Raw genomic sequence first — 13,614 nt, forward strand, 5'->3', positions numbered from 1 at the left:
TGTGCACATTCAACAGCCCTTTGATAGACATTTTTGCAGACTGGTATTTGGGTTGCAGTCTGCATCCAAGGAAAATACAATGCATTTTTGATAGTGCTAAGGTTACCAAGGTTCACAGAGATGATGTTTTGATCTAAGGAAAAATAGCAGAAAAACAAGGCCAGAAGCTCTGAGCAGCTTTAGAAAGAGCTAAGGTTGCTGGTCTAATGATAAACAAGCAAACTTGAACATTGTGCTTAAAGGAAACAAGGGGCCTAGGAGAGAAGTCTATGCAACAAGGTACATAGACAGGTCACAGTACAACTGAGACCCTCCCATACGTGCCACCCTCCAGCCATGCCTGCTCCAACAAACAGATACAAAGGTTCCTTGGAATGATAAACTCTTCAAGGGAAATTTGCGGTTAATCTAGCTGCCCAACCAAGCAAAATAAGTATACAGCTGTGCAAAGAAAGCCAGGGGACACGGGTTGTAAATCTTAAGAGTTTGAGAATCTGAAGGAGTTTAAAGAGGCTGCAATCCTGGTGTACCATCACAGAAAGCATCAAATGAAGCATCCACAGAGCCCTTCAAAGAGATGCTGTGAGTGTGTTGTCCTTTCATAACAGTAAGGTCAAGACCAGAGAATGGCTTATGCCTCATGGGTCCAAAAAACAAGTGCCCATATGCTCAGATAGAGACAGAAGCTTTGGTTATGGTCCAGGGGTAAAAAAGAATCTTGCATTTCTTTGTGAGAAGGCTGTAGCAACTGCAACTACTTACATAATGCTCATAAATTGGAATCCAGATGCTAACTGAAGCAGACCTCTGTCAGACTCCTTGGCTAAGTACAGACATTCAAAAAGCCCAAGCCTGAATTAATTCAATCTTTGCAGGTCAGCCTAAACTGAGGAGATTGAACCAAGAAGCAAGTGAACAGATTTTCACTTTTGATTCTGAAAATGCAGCCACACGCCTGCAGTGGCTCAGGCTAGATTCACTAGAAGCTGGGGGGCGCTAGAGCAAGCCCTCCCTTCCCTGGGGCAGTGGCCAGAAGGCTGGAAGGAAGCTGAGAGAGATGCCTTCCAGGCTTTTCCCCCTCCCTACTGGAGCTGACGGGGGTGGGGGGGAGGCAGGCCCCAGCAGACAGCTGAGTATGATTGGGGAGGAGTTTAAACCCCCACCCTGGGCTAGACAGTTCCCAGCCAGGGTGTGCCTGGAGGAGGAGGGGGAAAGCAGCCCCTGCCAAGCTTTTCCCTGCTGCTCCACACCCAAGAGGCCAGGGTGGGGGTGCAGCCAGACACTGGCCCCAGGCTGGCAGCCTGAGGTGAAGCGAAGAGAGGAAGGGTGTTTAAACCAGAAAGGGGTGGGGAAGCCTAGCAGAGGCAGCTGTGCTCCTGCTGGGCAGACCCTGGCTGGGGTCCTGTGCTGCTGGGACAGGAGAGGAGGGAGGGGGGTCGTTAATCCATCTCCACCTCAGCATGCTGGCTGGGGTCTGGCCACACCCCCACCCCCGAGCAGGGAAAAGCCTGGCAGCGGTTTCTGCGCCCCTGCCAGGCGGACCCCAGCTCCAGTCCCAAGCAGAGTTTCCCACCCCCATGACAGCTAGCCAGAGCAGTGATAGGGCTCTGGTTTGGGAGCAGACGGGCAGACTGGGGAATGCAGCTGGGATCTTCCTGGGGTGAGTTAACTTAAACCAGGAAGGGGTCTGGGACAGAAGTTACTTAAATTGGTTTGACATAAAGCAGTTAAGTCTGATAGTACATTCAACCGGGTTTATCTTAAACCTGTTTCAGCCATTTTGAAAGTGGTTTATGTGCACTTAACTTGTGTACTGTTATAGGTTTAAACCAGTTTCTGATCACTTAAACCAGTTTATGTGTAACTTCTGTCCCTAGCCCTTGACTCTGTATACTATCTGAAGAAGAATGCCTCCTGATAGGGCTGAATAAGAGTATAGCCTACAGACAGGAGTAAGATTTACATTATACCCCTGTTGTCAATATTTTCCTGTTGATTAGTCTGAAAAGCACACAGCACATTATGATAGATATTTGGATCCCATTCGATAGCACCTAACTTTCTATATTTACTGTACAAAGAGCCTGGGCACCTAATGTGGATTCTGCTAGGGGATCAGGCCCTGGAAAGGTTAGGGTTGTGTCAGTCTCATGACATCTAAAGTTCTTTGTAGAGGTGTGCGAAATGGGCAATATTCGATTTGGATTCAGCCCAAATTGGAGACAGTGATTCAATTTGTTGATTTGAATCACTGTCCCTGAATCTGAAGATTTGATGCTGATTCAGAGGATCAGCGATTTGGCCATAGACACAGCTTTAGATGTTTTTCCTACATACCTCAAGGTACCAAGCATGGCTCATGAATGCTGCAATGCTGGGGTGGATAGAGCTTCCCACAGGAGTGAGGGCCCCCCGACCCCGCATGCTCATCAGCGAACCCGGAAGTGGGCCAGAAGTACTTCCAGTTCACTTCCGGGTCCACCAGGGAATGCACGAGGGGGGGTGGCCCTCGCTCCCCCCCAACTCAAAGATCAGCCATGGGGGGGCTCCAGGTGCCCCGCCAGACCCAGGAGGCACCAGTCACTGAGCCAGGAGGACAAGGGGCCCCCCAGTGTGCTCCCCAGCAGACCCAGAAGTGGACCAGGAGTACTTTTGGTCCACTTCTGGGTCTGCTGCCAAGCACACTGGGGAGCCCCCCTGCATTCCTGTGGGAAGCTCCATCTGCCCCACCATCTCAGCACTCATGAGCTACCTGATAACTTGAGGTATGTAGAAAAAAATGTTAACACTGTGTCTATGTCCGAACCTTTCCAAATCTCTCCAAATTGATTTGGAGGGTTCTGAATTGATTCACATTTGGAGATTCGGCCACTGAATCGGGCCGAATCTCCACCAAATCAAATCAGGGACTGAAGCTTCTTACAACCCTGCTTCTTTGTTGGTCTAGGCCTTAATCAATACCCAAAGTAGTAATAAAAGGACATCACAACCACTTAATATAATTGACGTGTGATACATGTGTTATTCTTTTTAAACCCAGCTCCCTTTTCTCCTCTGATGTATTGAAAGAGGTCAGGTGCAGACCAAGAGATCATGTGACTAGAAATCACTCAAGCAAATAATTTTACCTGCCTATCCTAGTTTCTTCACCTGCATCCATCCTAGTAGGCACTTCGAATTTCACTGCATGCTCCCTCTTAACTGCTTGAAAAATATATATCCTATAGGCATAATTTACTGCTATACATATATGCATGCAAGCAACAATTGTGCATTGGTTTTGTTGGAGATGAACAGATGGAACAAATAAATTTGCAATACTGCTAACCCTTTTGGACTCAGGGCAACAGAGAATAGAATCCACTTTTCATAGTTTTGCTGTAAGACTTATCACCTCCGCATCTTTTTACCTCCAACAGAATCTAACTCTAGCTCACTCTGTCATCTATACCAGGTATTTTCACATCTCATCAGATAATATATTTCTCACACAGGTGATTTGACCTTGCAGTTCTGTTTAATCCTGTGAAGCATCCTGGAACACATCTGATCTTGTACAAGGACAAAGAGAACTGTATCCTGCTAAGTCGTACTCTTCCCCTAAAACAGCATTGTTCCTTCTTTGTGCTCTTTCTGAAGTGTTGTGGCTACCAGCTGCTTCTGTTTCAGGACTATATACGAAGCTTCAATCTAACACTAACTCCACAAGCTGTAATATAGTCAACTTGTCCACATTAGATGACTTTAATGGTATATACAAAGTTATCTGTAAGTAAGTAAAGAAATTATATCATTCTTAATATTTTTCAGTGTGTTGGAGACGGAGACAGAATTATGGTCTTAGTACAACAAAGTTATATCTCAAAGGAAATTTCTCCCCCTCCTCCCTACTGAAATGTGCTCAAACAGCTGCAGGAGGAGAATATTTCAGTTTTTAAAATATAGTAAGTAAGGGTTACCAATAGTCTCATCTCTCATCAGTTTTGTTTTCATTACCTACAGTGAAGTCTTTGTAAGTACCCCTGATTTAGGTCCCAATCCTGAATATTTATTCATTCATATTTCTCAAGTTAACAGTCCTGTATAGGTAGTGTTACTCATCGTTGTAAATCAGTGGTTCTCAACAAAGGTACTACCACACCCAGGGTGGTACGAGATACCTGCAAGGTGCCACGACACAGCAGCTACCACCATGGCCAGGTAAAAGAGATCCACAAATCCAGTCAAATGGGTTTCAAATTGACTGGAGGGCCACACCCAGAGAGTGGTGGTGGATGGGTCATTTTCAGTCTGGAGGGAAGTGGGCAGTGGGGTTCCCCAGGGCTCAGTCCTTGGGCCCACACTGTTCAATATCTTCATCAGCAACTTGGACGAGGGGGTGAAAAGCACCTCGTTCAAATTTGTGGATGACACTAAGATGTGGGGAGAAGTGGGCATGCTAGAAGAGAGGGACAGGCTACAACTAGATCTGGACAGGTTACAGGGATGGGCAGATGAGAATAGGATGAGTTTCAATATGGACAAGTGCAAGGTGTTGCACCTGAGGAGGAAGAACCAGCACCATACCTACAGCCTGGGGAACTCTCTTCTCGTCAGCACAGAGGCAGAAAAGGACCTTGGAGTCGCTATTGACTTCAGATAAACATGGGCCGCTAATGTGAGGACACGGCCAGGAAGGCAAACCGCACTTTGTCATACATCCACACATGCATCATGAGCAGATCCAAGGAGGATCACCACCTCCATGTGACATTGGTCATGCCGCAGTTGGAGTGCTGCATCCAGTTCTGGGCGCCACACTTCAGGAGGGATGTGGTCAACATCGAGAGGGTCCAGAGGAGGGCCACTCACATGACTGGGGGAAGCACGGCAGGCCCTACAAGGAGAGGCTACGGGACCTGAACCTGTTCAGCCTCCACAAGAGATGGCTGAGTGGGGGTCTGGTGGCCATCTATAAGCTTGCCAAGGGGGACCAACAGGCAATGGAAAAGTCCCTGTTCCCCCGAGCACTAGCGGGAGTAACAGGGAATAATGGCCATAAGTTGACTGAGAGTAGATTCAGCCTAGACATCAGGAGGCGCTACTTCACAGTCAGGGTGGTTAGGATCTGGAACCAACTTCCAAGGGAAGTGGTGCTCACTCCTACCCTGGGGGTCTTCAAAAGGAGGCTAGATAATCACCTAGCCAGTGTCGTTTGACCCCAGCATTCTTTCCAGCCCATGGCAGGGGGTCAGACTTGATGACCTGCTCAGGTCCCTTCCAACCCTACCAACTATGAAACTAGTAAGTGGTCTGCTGCCCAACCACCTACATTTCTCAGGAGCAGAAGCATGGGACAGTTCCATCTTCCCTGTGCACTTCTGTTGCTAGGAGATGCGGTGCAGGATCAGACTGGGGAGGGCTGTAGAATGAGCTTCCTGTCCTACCTACTTTTGGATTATCAAAGAGCTCTAATGAAGGAGAAATGCAACCATGTGCCACAGCATTTCCTGATCTGGCTGTACAGAAGATCTGGAAGCAGCAGCATCTGGTTGAGAAGTACCAGGTACATCTACACAAGACATGGACTGTGGAGTTGCCTAATTACTTCTTCAGTAAAGTCTCAGTGTCTACAGGTGTGGCTCTATTAGGTCTCAAGAAGCTAATTAACTCTGCTACAGGTTAGTGCTTGTAAATACAAGTACTATCCTGCAATGGCATTCTTTAGTGTGCAACAACACATGTGTAGATGCTGAGAAGGCTGGCTGGGGCATGAGGGTGCTTTAGTGAGGGGCTGCCTGCCGGCTAGCCCCACACTGGAGCACCCTTGTGCCCCAGACAGCCCCTCCACAGCATGTTGAGCCAGGTCAGAGCAACCCCAGGCTGGCAGCCTGACCCCCTGGGCTCCTTGTGAGCCAGAGCTGCTCTAATCCAGCTCAACATGCTGCAGTCCCAGGTACACATGAAGACATAGGTCCCAGGAGCCATAAACTCCAGTGTGATATGCACTGGAGTTTATTCATTCATGTAGATGCACCCACTGAGAGGTAAGCTGAGCAAAGTAGCTCTCAATTGGGGATGCCACCACATTCAGAAAAGCTGTGGGGAGCTGCCCAGACCCTGAAAATGTTAAGAATCATTGGTGTAAGTGTTGAGAGAATGAGATCCTGAAACTGACATAACAAAGGGGAGAACTAGGAATAATTTTACATTTATGGATGATGATGAAATCAACATGCTTTTGGAACTCTAAAAGTGTGTTTCTATAAGGCTAAAATGAGAGAGATTAGTGAGGATTTACAATCTATATTACAGTATCTCCTATATTTCCAGTTTTTCATTTAAACTTACCACTAAGCAAAAACAGTACTACTCTGTGAGTTTTATTTGCAACAAAAAGTTTGTCATTGATTACCTAAAAGGTACCTCAGTGTTCTAAGCTGTTGTATTTATTTGGAATCAATCAATATTTTAATTGTACTATTGTAGTCAAACTATAGTATATTTTCAAAATAATAGACCAAAAAAATTGGTTGTCTTTTAACAGGGAAATGTGACAGAAGTGGCTCAATTTCTGTGAAAGTGAATATAAAATGTTAGAGCAACTTCTAAATGTTGTCAGAAGTTTAAAATTGTGGAATGTATCCTTGGAATTTCTAAACCCTAATGAAAAATTTGAAATTAACACTTTTGGCTTACAATTAGGTTGAAAGTCTCTCATTTTTTTTCCATACTCACTGAAGTTTTGGTGCACCTTATCTCATAAAACAAACATCTTCCTGTTCTACTGAAAACAAAATTTGACCTTTCTCTGAGTCATATAAAAGTTACAGGTTGCTTTCGAAGAAAACTAAAATGGCATTTTGTCTCAGATGATGAAGTTTACTGGTAACTCATGTGAATCAGAGGGATAGTTCTTTCCTTCAGTGGAAAAATAGGGTCTATGCAACCTGAAGTAGAGCACAATAAAAATACTATTGTTGCAAATGTATAGCAAGGTTGTGTTGCAGCCAAGCAAAGTGAAGCATTCATTAATTAGTTTTAGTGCCCTTGAATGGTGTAGGAATCTTTCATCTACTACTTCATCTTTCACAGATTTCACAGACATTAGGGCTAGAAGGGACCTTGAAAGATCATCAAGTCCAGCCCCCTGCCCCAGGGGCAGGACGTCAGCTGGGGTCATAGGATCCCAGGAAAACAAGCATCCAAATTTCTCTTGAAGGCATTCATTGTGGGTGCTTGAACCACCTCCAATGGCAGGCTATTCTAGACCTTGGGGGCTCAGACAGTAAAGAAATTCTTCCTTATGTCCAGCCTGAAATGGTCTTGCAGTAGCTTATAACCATTTGACCTTGTCATCCCTTGGGGCGCTCTGGTAAACAATCATTCCCCCAGATACTGGTGAACACCCCTGATAAACTTATAGGTGGTCATCAGATCACCCCTGAGCCTGCGCTTTTCCAGGCTAAAGTACCCCATAGCTCTCAGCCTGTCGCCGTAAGGTCTGTTTTCCTGACCTCTGATCATGCATGTGGCTCTTCTCTGGACTCTCTCAAGCTTCTCCAAATCCTTTTTGAATTGTGGAGCCCAAAACTGGATGCAGTACTCCAGCTGCAGCCTCACCAAGGCCAAGTACAATGGAAGAATAACACATCAGGATTTACTTGAGAAGCATCTATGGATGCAAGCCAGCGTTTTGCTCATTTTACTAGCCACAGCATCACATTGAAGGCTCATGTTCATCTTGTGGTCAATTATGACCCCCAAGTCCCTTTCATCAGTAGTGCTAGCCAGCGTAGCACTGCTGAGCCTATAAGGATGCTGCAGGTTTTTCCTCCCAAGGTGGAAAACCTTGCATTTTTCAGTGTTAAACACCAATGAGGTTCTCATCCACCCATTTCATGAGCCTGTCAAGGTCAGCCTAAATCATCCTCCTCCTTTACCCCAGAGTTTGGTATCGTTGGCAAACTTGGCCAGTCCACTTCTGATGCCAATGTCCACAACATTAATGAAGATGTTGGACAATACAGGTCCAAGGACAGAGCCTTGGGGAACCCCACTGGTCACAGGGCACCATGACAATTGACTTCTGTCAAGCACCACCCTCTGGGTCCAACCATGGAGCCAATTCCCCAGCCAGCAGATCATGGTGGTCCCAAGGCCGCAGTGGGCCAGTTTCACCAAGAGGTGATCATGGGATACCAGATTGAAGGCTTTTTTGAAGTCAAGATATGACATCAATCTCCTCTCACTTGTCCAGGTAATAGGTGACCTGGTCATAAAAAGAAATAAGATTGGTCAAGCAAGACCTACCCACAACAAACCCATGCTGGCTATCCCTCAGGATGTTGCCATTGGCCAGCCTGTTAAGAATGGCCTCTTTAATAATCTTTTCTAAGACCTTCCCCAGCGTAGAGGTCAGGCTGATGGGCCTGTAGTTTACCAGATCCACTTTCCTCCCTTTCTTGAAGATAGGCACCACATCGGCCTTCTTCCAGTCTTTGGGCACTTCACCAGAGTGCCAGGAGTTCTCAATGATCTGTACCAGGGGCTGGGCTATGATGCTAGCCAGCTCCTTGAGTACCCTGGAGTATAGGTTGTCAGGGCCAAGTAACTTGAAGGTGTCCAGCCTCTCAAGGTGTTCCGTCACGAGGTCAGTGTTGATGGAGGGCAGGGAATCTCCCTCACCCAGGCCCCCCTGTCCCATAGTGGGTAGGGGCATCCTGTGGGACTGATGAAAGACCAACGCAAAGTACCCATTTAATAGGTTGGCTTTTTCCTGGGCATCAGTTGTCAGTTGTCCCATTTGGTTTAGCAGGGGTCCAATGTTGCCCTTGCTTTTCCTCCCGCTCCCAACATATCTAAAAAAGGATTTTTTTTATTTTCCTTGATACTTGTAGCCAGTTGGAGTTCTGTCGCAGCCTTGGCTTTCCTGGTTTGCTACCTGCAGGACCGGACCAGTGCAGAATATTCCTCCTTGGAGGTGGATCCCGTCCTCCATCCTTTGTAGGCCTTTCTTTTTAGCCGCAGGAGGTCCACTGGTTCCCTGGAGAGCCAAGGGAGCTGCTGTATCTGTTTGCTGCCTTTCCTCCGAGACCAAATAGCCTGAGCTTTTCCCTTGAGGAGCAACCACTCTTCCTGAACTCCCCTCCCCTTGGGGTCATGGGGCCTCCTGAACTTGTCAAAGTCAGTTTTCCTAAAGTCAAGGACTTCTGTATTGTTGACTGACTTGCCAGCTTTATGGCGGATGGTGAGGTGATCAGCTTGTCGTCGCTGTCACCCAGCTTCCCAATGATCATTAGGTCGCTTATTAGATTGCCCCCAGTTGCCAGTACCAGGTCAAGCAGCACTTTACCTCTTATGGGCCTATAGACTTCCCAAGTCAGATAGAGGTCATCCATGCATGATAGGAAGCTTTGCGACCACTTGGATTTAGCCAAGTGCTCTTCCCACAACATGTCAGGGTAGTTGAAGTCTCCCATGACAACCATGGACCAGGAGCATGAGGCCTCAGCCAATTCCCTTGTGAACTCCTGGTCAAGCTCTTGACTTTGGGTGGGAGGTCTGTAGTAGACTCCCACCATTGTGTCCCTTGTGCCGTGTTCCCCACAGATTTTAACCCAGAGGGTCTCCAGTCGTCCACCCGTCACCAATGCCGACTTGCAGGGATACGTAGCTCTCCTTGACATAGAGAGCTACATCCCCGCTCCTTTTGTCTACTCGATCTCTCCTGTACAGGGTATAGCCATCTATACCCATGGTCCAGTCGTGGGTGGAGTCCGACCAAGTCTCTGTTATCCCTATGACATTGTAATTATGTGTGTTAAGCAGGAGGACAAGTTGCTCCTGCTTATTCCCCAAGCTCCTGGCATTTGTGTACAGGCAGGCAAGTGTCCCCTTGGGGCCCCTTGCCTTGCCCACAGATTGTTCCAGAGCTGGGCAGGGGTGGGCTCCCTTAATTGCCTTGGCCCTCTGGCTTTGCAAGGGTTGCTTGGTGGGCCAGCAGTGGCAGTAGTCCCCCCACCCTTCAGCGGGCTTAATTTTAAAGCCCGGTGGAGCAGGTCAGCCAGTCTGGCTGAGAAGAGCCTCCTCCCCAGCGGAGCGAGGTGGAAGCCATCCCTTCCCAGCAGCTTGCTGCCTCTCACCAAAGAGCGGACTGTGGTCATGGAAACCAAAGCTTCCTGATGACACCAGCACCGCAGTCTTTGGTTAACTACCTGGATCCTCCTCTCCCTCAGCCTGTAGCCCAAGACTGGGAGGATCAAAGAAAACACCACCTGCACCCCCAGACCCTTTAGCCCCGCTCCCAAATCCCTGTAGCACCTCATGACCCGGCTGGGAGTGCTCCGAGCTGTGTCATTGGTGCCCACATGGGTAAGGAGCATAGGGTAGTGGTCAGTGGGCTAGGGGCTTCTCCGCAATGTCTCGGATGTGGGCTCCTGGGAAGCAGCAGACTTCTTGGGCTAAGGGGATGGGGCAGCAGATTACCCCCTCAGTCCCCCTCAGGATGGAGTGTCCCACGACAAACACTTTGCATTTTGTCTTGGGGAGAGCAGGGGCAGTAGCTACAGTAGAGCCTGTGTTGCCTGCGGGAGCTGGCAACTTAGCAGGCTCTGCTGGGGCTGCAAGAGGTTCTTACAGAAAATCTTAAGTAATTTGCTTTGTAATATAGATAACATTTTATTTTAAGGCCACATGCTGATTTGCATTTACACAGAAGTCAAGAAACATTAGCTCCATAGTTTCACATAACCCATTACAGAGCTAAGTTGACTGATCCTGGCAAGACCCTGATGTGAAACAAACTAAAAGGTCTTTAAACCCTTATCTGGGAGTAGATTATGTTGGAACTTAGGGTGAAGTTCTGTGTTACACTTAAACCAGTGGTCTCCAAACTTTTTTGATCACGCACCGCTATCAGTAAAAAAATTTTGAGCACGCACCCCAAATATATGTATATTTATATAAATATAAATAGAAGTCCTAATATTTTCTTCCCGCACCCAATGGATCATCTTTTGCACCCCCTGGGAGACCACTGACTTAGACCATACTAGAGCTCTGGAATATTGTGGTGTTCAAGTTAAAACATGCTGTGATCAGTCACATGTTAATACTTCTTGCCTGCACAACTGTGGCTTGCCACTAGAGGGATAGTGAGCAGGGGCATGGCTAGGAGCAAGGACATTTGGGCTCTATCTACTCTTGGCTAGGAGCAGTGCATCCTGGGATACTGGAAGCCAGCAAAATACTTTTTTATCTCTGTGGAGCAGATTGAAATTACCCTAACATGAGCTAAGTAGCATGGCCCAGAGTTAATCCTCACCTAAAGTGCCGTAACTTCAGGTCACTCAGAGGGCACTTAGCACCAGTTAATGACCTTTAACATGCAGATGCTCACATTTTTAGTGCCCTTAATATGGTATAAGTGTAACTGCATCTTCAAACAGATAAAGAAAACACACCAAAGTTCATAGATCAACCTGATGTGGTTTTTTTTACTGCACAGAGATTAATTTAAAATGCTTGCTGCTATCTCAGCATTTTTAAAGGTAAACTCATTAATGTTGGCCCAAGATATTAATGAGCAACTGAAACAGTTACAGAGAAATACAAAGTAAGCAGAATCTGGATCTATGAAACATATACATAAATAAAATTAGAACTGGTCAAAAACTCCAATTCCCCCTTGCCCCTATGATAGGTTGCAAATGAAAAAATAATTATATTTCATAATTCTTTACAGAAAATAATTTTTGTGTCCATTCAGTTCAAATAAGCTGTTTCATTTAATTTTAATTCAGATTACAAATGTATTTCAGGTAGATCTTTGAAAAATGAAAAAGTTCTTATTTGTTTTCTATTTTTATATGGCGATCAATGGAATGAATGGTTTGTTCCCCTGTAGCCCTCCACTTGCAACTTCAGGAAAGTTTCAGGTAAGTGAAAGGAGGAGGAGGAGGAAGAGCGGAGGGGGGAGGAAGAAGAAAAAAGAAATCAAGCTGCTCCTTATCAAAACATCCTTAACGGAGTTTTACCTTCTATTATTCCAAAGTTGGAGAAGTTTTGACAAGCTGCAGAGCAGGGGAAAGGGGTGGAAGGGTAGATGAAAAAGTTGGGAGAGAGATTCAAGGGGGGAGAGAGGAGAAAAGAAGTAAAATCAAAATATTTTTGTTTTGTTTTGCTTTGCTTGCTTGCTTTCCTTCCTAAACCAAAATAATGTCAATTCAAAACAAGATTTCAAAATTTCCTAGCAGAGTTGACAATTTTTCTAATGAAAAGCTTCATTTGTTTTCGATGATATTCCATTTAGTAAATTTAGCTAAAAGATTTGGCAAATAAGTAAATGAAATAAATTATCAGCTCTGAATAAAAGATTCAAATTATCTTCCTCTAGCACTTTGGATGGCATTAGGGAAGCAGGAATATTTAACTAAATAGACACAACCTTTTATAGCCATTTTAGAGCTGCCAACCAAAAGTTTGCTTGGTGTTTTCAGCAATGCCGTAGCAAGAGGGGGAGGGGGGACAAGAGGGCAACTGCCCTAGGTGCCAACGTGAAGGGGTTCCAACAGGCTTTGCCCAGCAGGGGTGAGGCACAGGACAGAGCTGCACACGGCTCATTTGGGGGTGCACAGGGATGGGGGAAGGGTGGCTCCCATCACTGTGTGCACACCCAGGCAAACATTGGGTGTGGGGACCATGTGCCCCCCGGATTTGTGCACAGGGCAAGGGCAGGCTGCCGCTGTGGGCTTTGCCCCAGGCACCAAACTTCATTGCTACGGCCCTGCTTTTCAGTCTTCACTCTTTGGCCATCCCTCTGTTGAGATGTCATGGAGACATACATTTCCTTAATACCATGCCCTAGAGCCCTAGTTGCCGAACATAGGTTCTGTCTTGGAGAGAGGGGAAGTTCAGTGAACACACTGGGCTCACTTTTGCTAAGCACTGAATACTCTGGTGCCACTCCAGCAAACTATGTCAGCATGTGCTTAACTGAGAGCCTTTGTGTGGTCCCATTGATTCATGTGCCTAAAAGTTTGGCTGGATTGGGGCCAGAGTGCTGCACTCCCTGCAGGATTGAGTCAGTAGCTATTAAGCTGCTTTTCTTACAGGAGCCCTTATTTGAAGATCTAAGTAGGACCAGGTCTATACTAGAAACTTTTGCCAGACTATTAAAAGCCTGTCATGAGTTTGACATGTTTCTAAAGCATTTTTATATTGACAGAATGTTCTTGTATTGATGCAGTGATGTCAGAACAAAACTCTCTCTGTGCAGGGAATCATTGTGACCTATATTAGAAAAATAACCTTTTTCCAGTATAATGTGCACCTATACTATGAGGATTTGCTGGTACAGGTTTATCATCAAATCTTTTTCCAGTGTTACCTAGCCAAAGCTATGCAACCAAGAACCATAGCCAGGGCAGAGTATTGTGTCTGGTTATGTGCCTTGCAGGGTCAGAATTTAGCACTACAGAGGAAACCTCATTAATATTTACAGTAACCATGTTGCTGCCTATTTTTAAAGAGTAACACAACTTTCACTATAGATCAGTTTTAGGCCAACTGCCTATCCTAACAAGTTTTAAAACATCTAATCTGTTACAGATGTTTAATATCTGTGCGTCATTA

The sequence above is a fragment of the Crocodylus siamensis genome, chromosome 2 (genome assembly GCF_052110815.1).
Source record: "Crocodylus siamensis isolate JL-2025a chromosome 2, ASM5211081v1, whole genome shotgun sequence".
Taxonomy (NCBI): domain Eukaryota; kingdom Metazoa; phylum Chordata; order Crocodylia; family Crocodylidae; genus Crocodylus; species Crocodylus siamensis.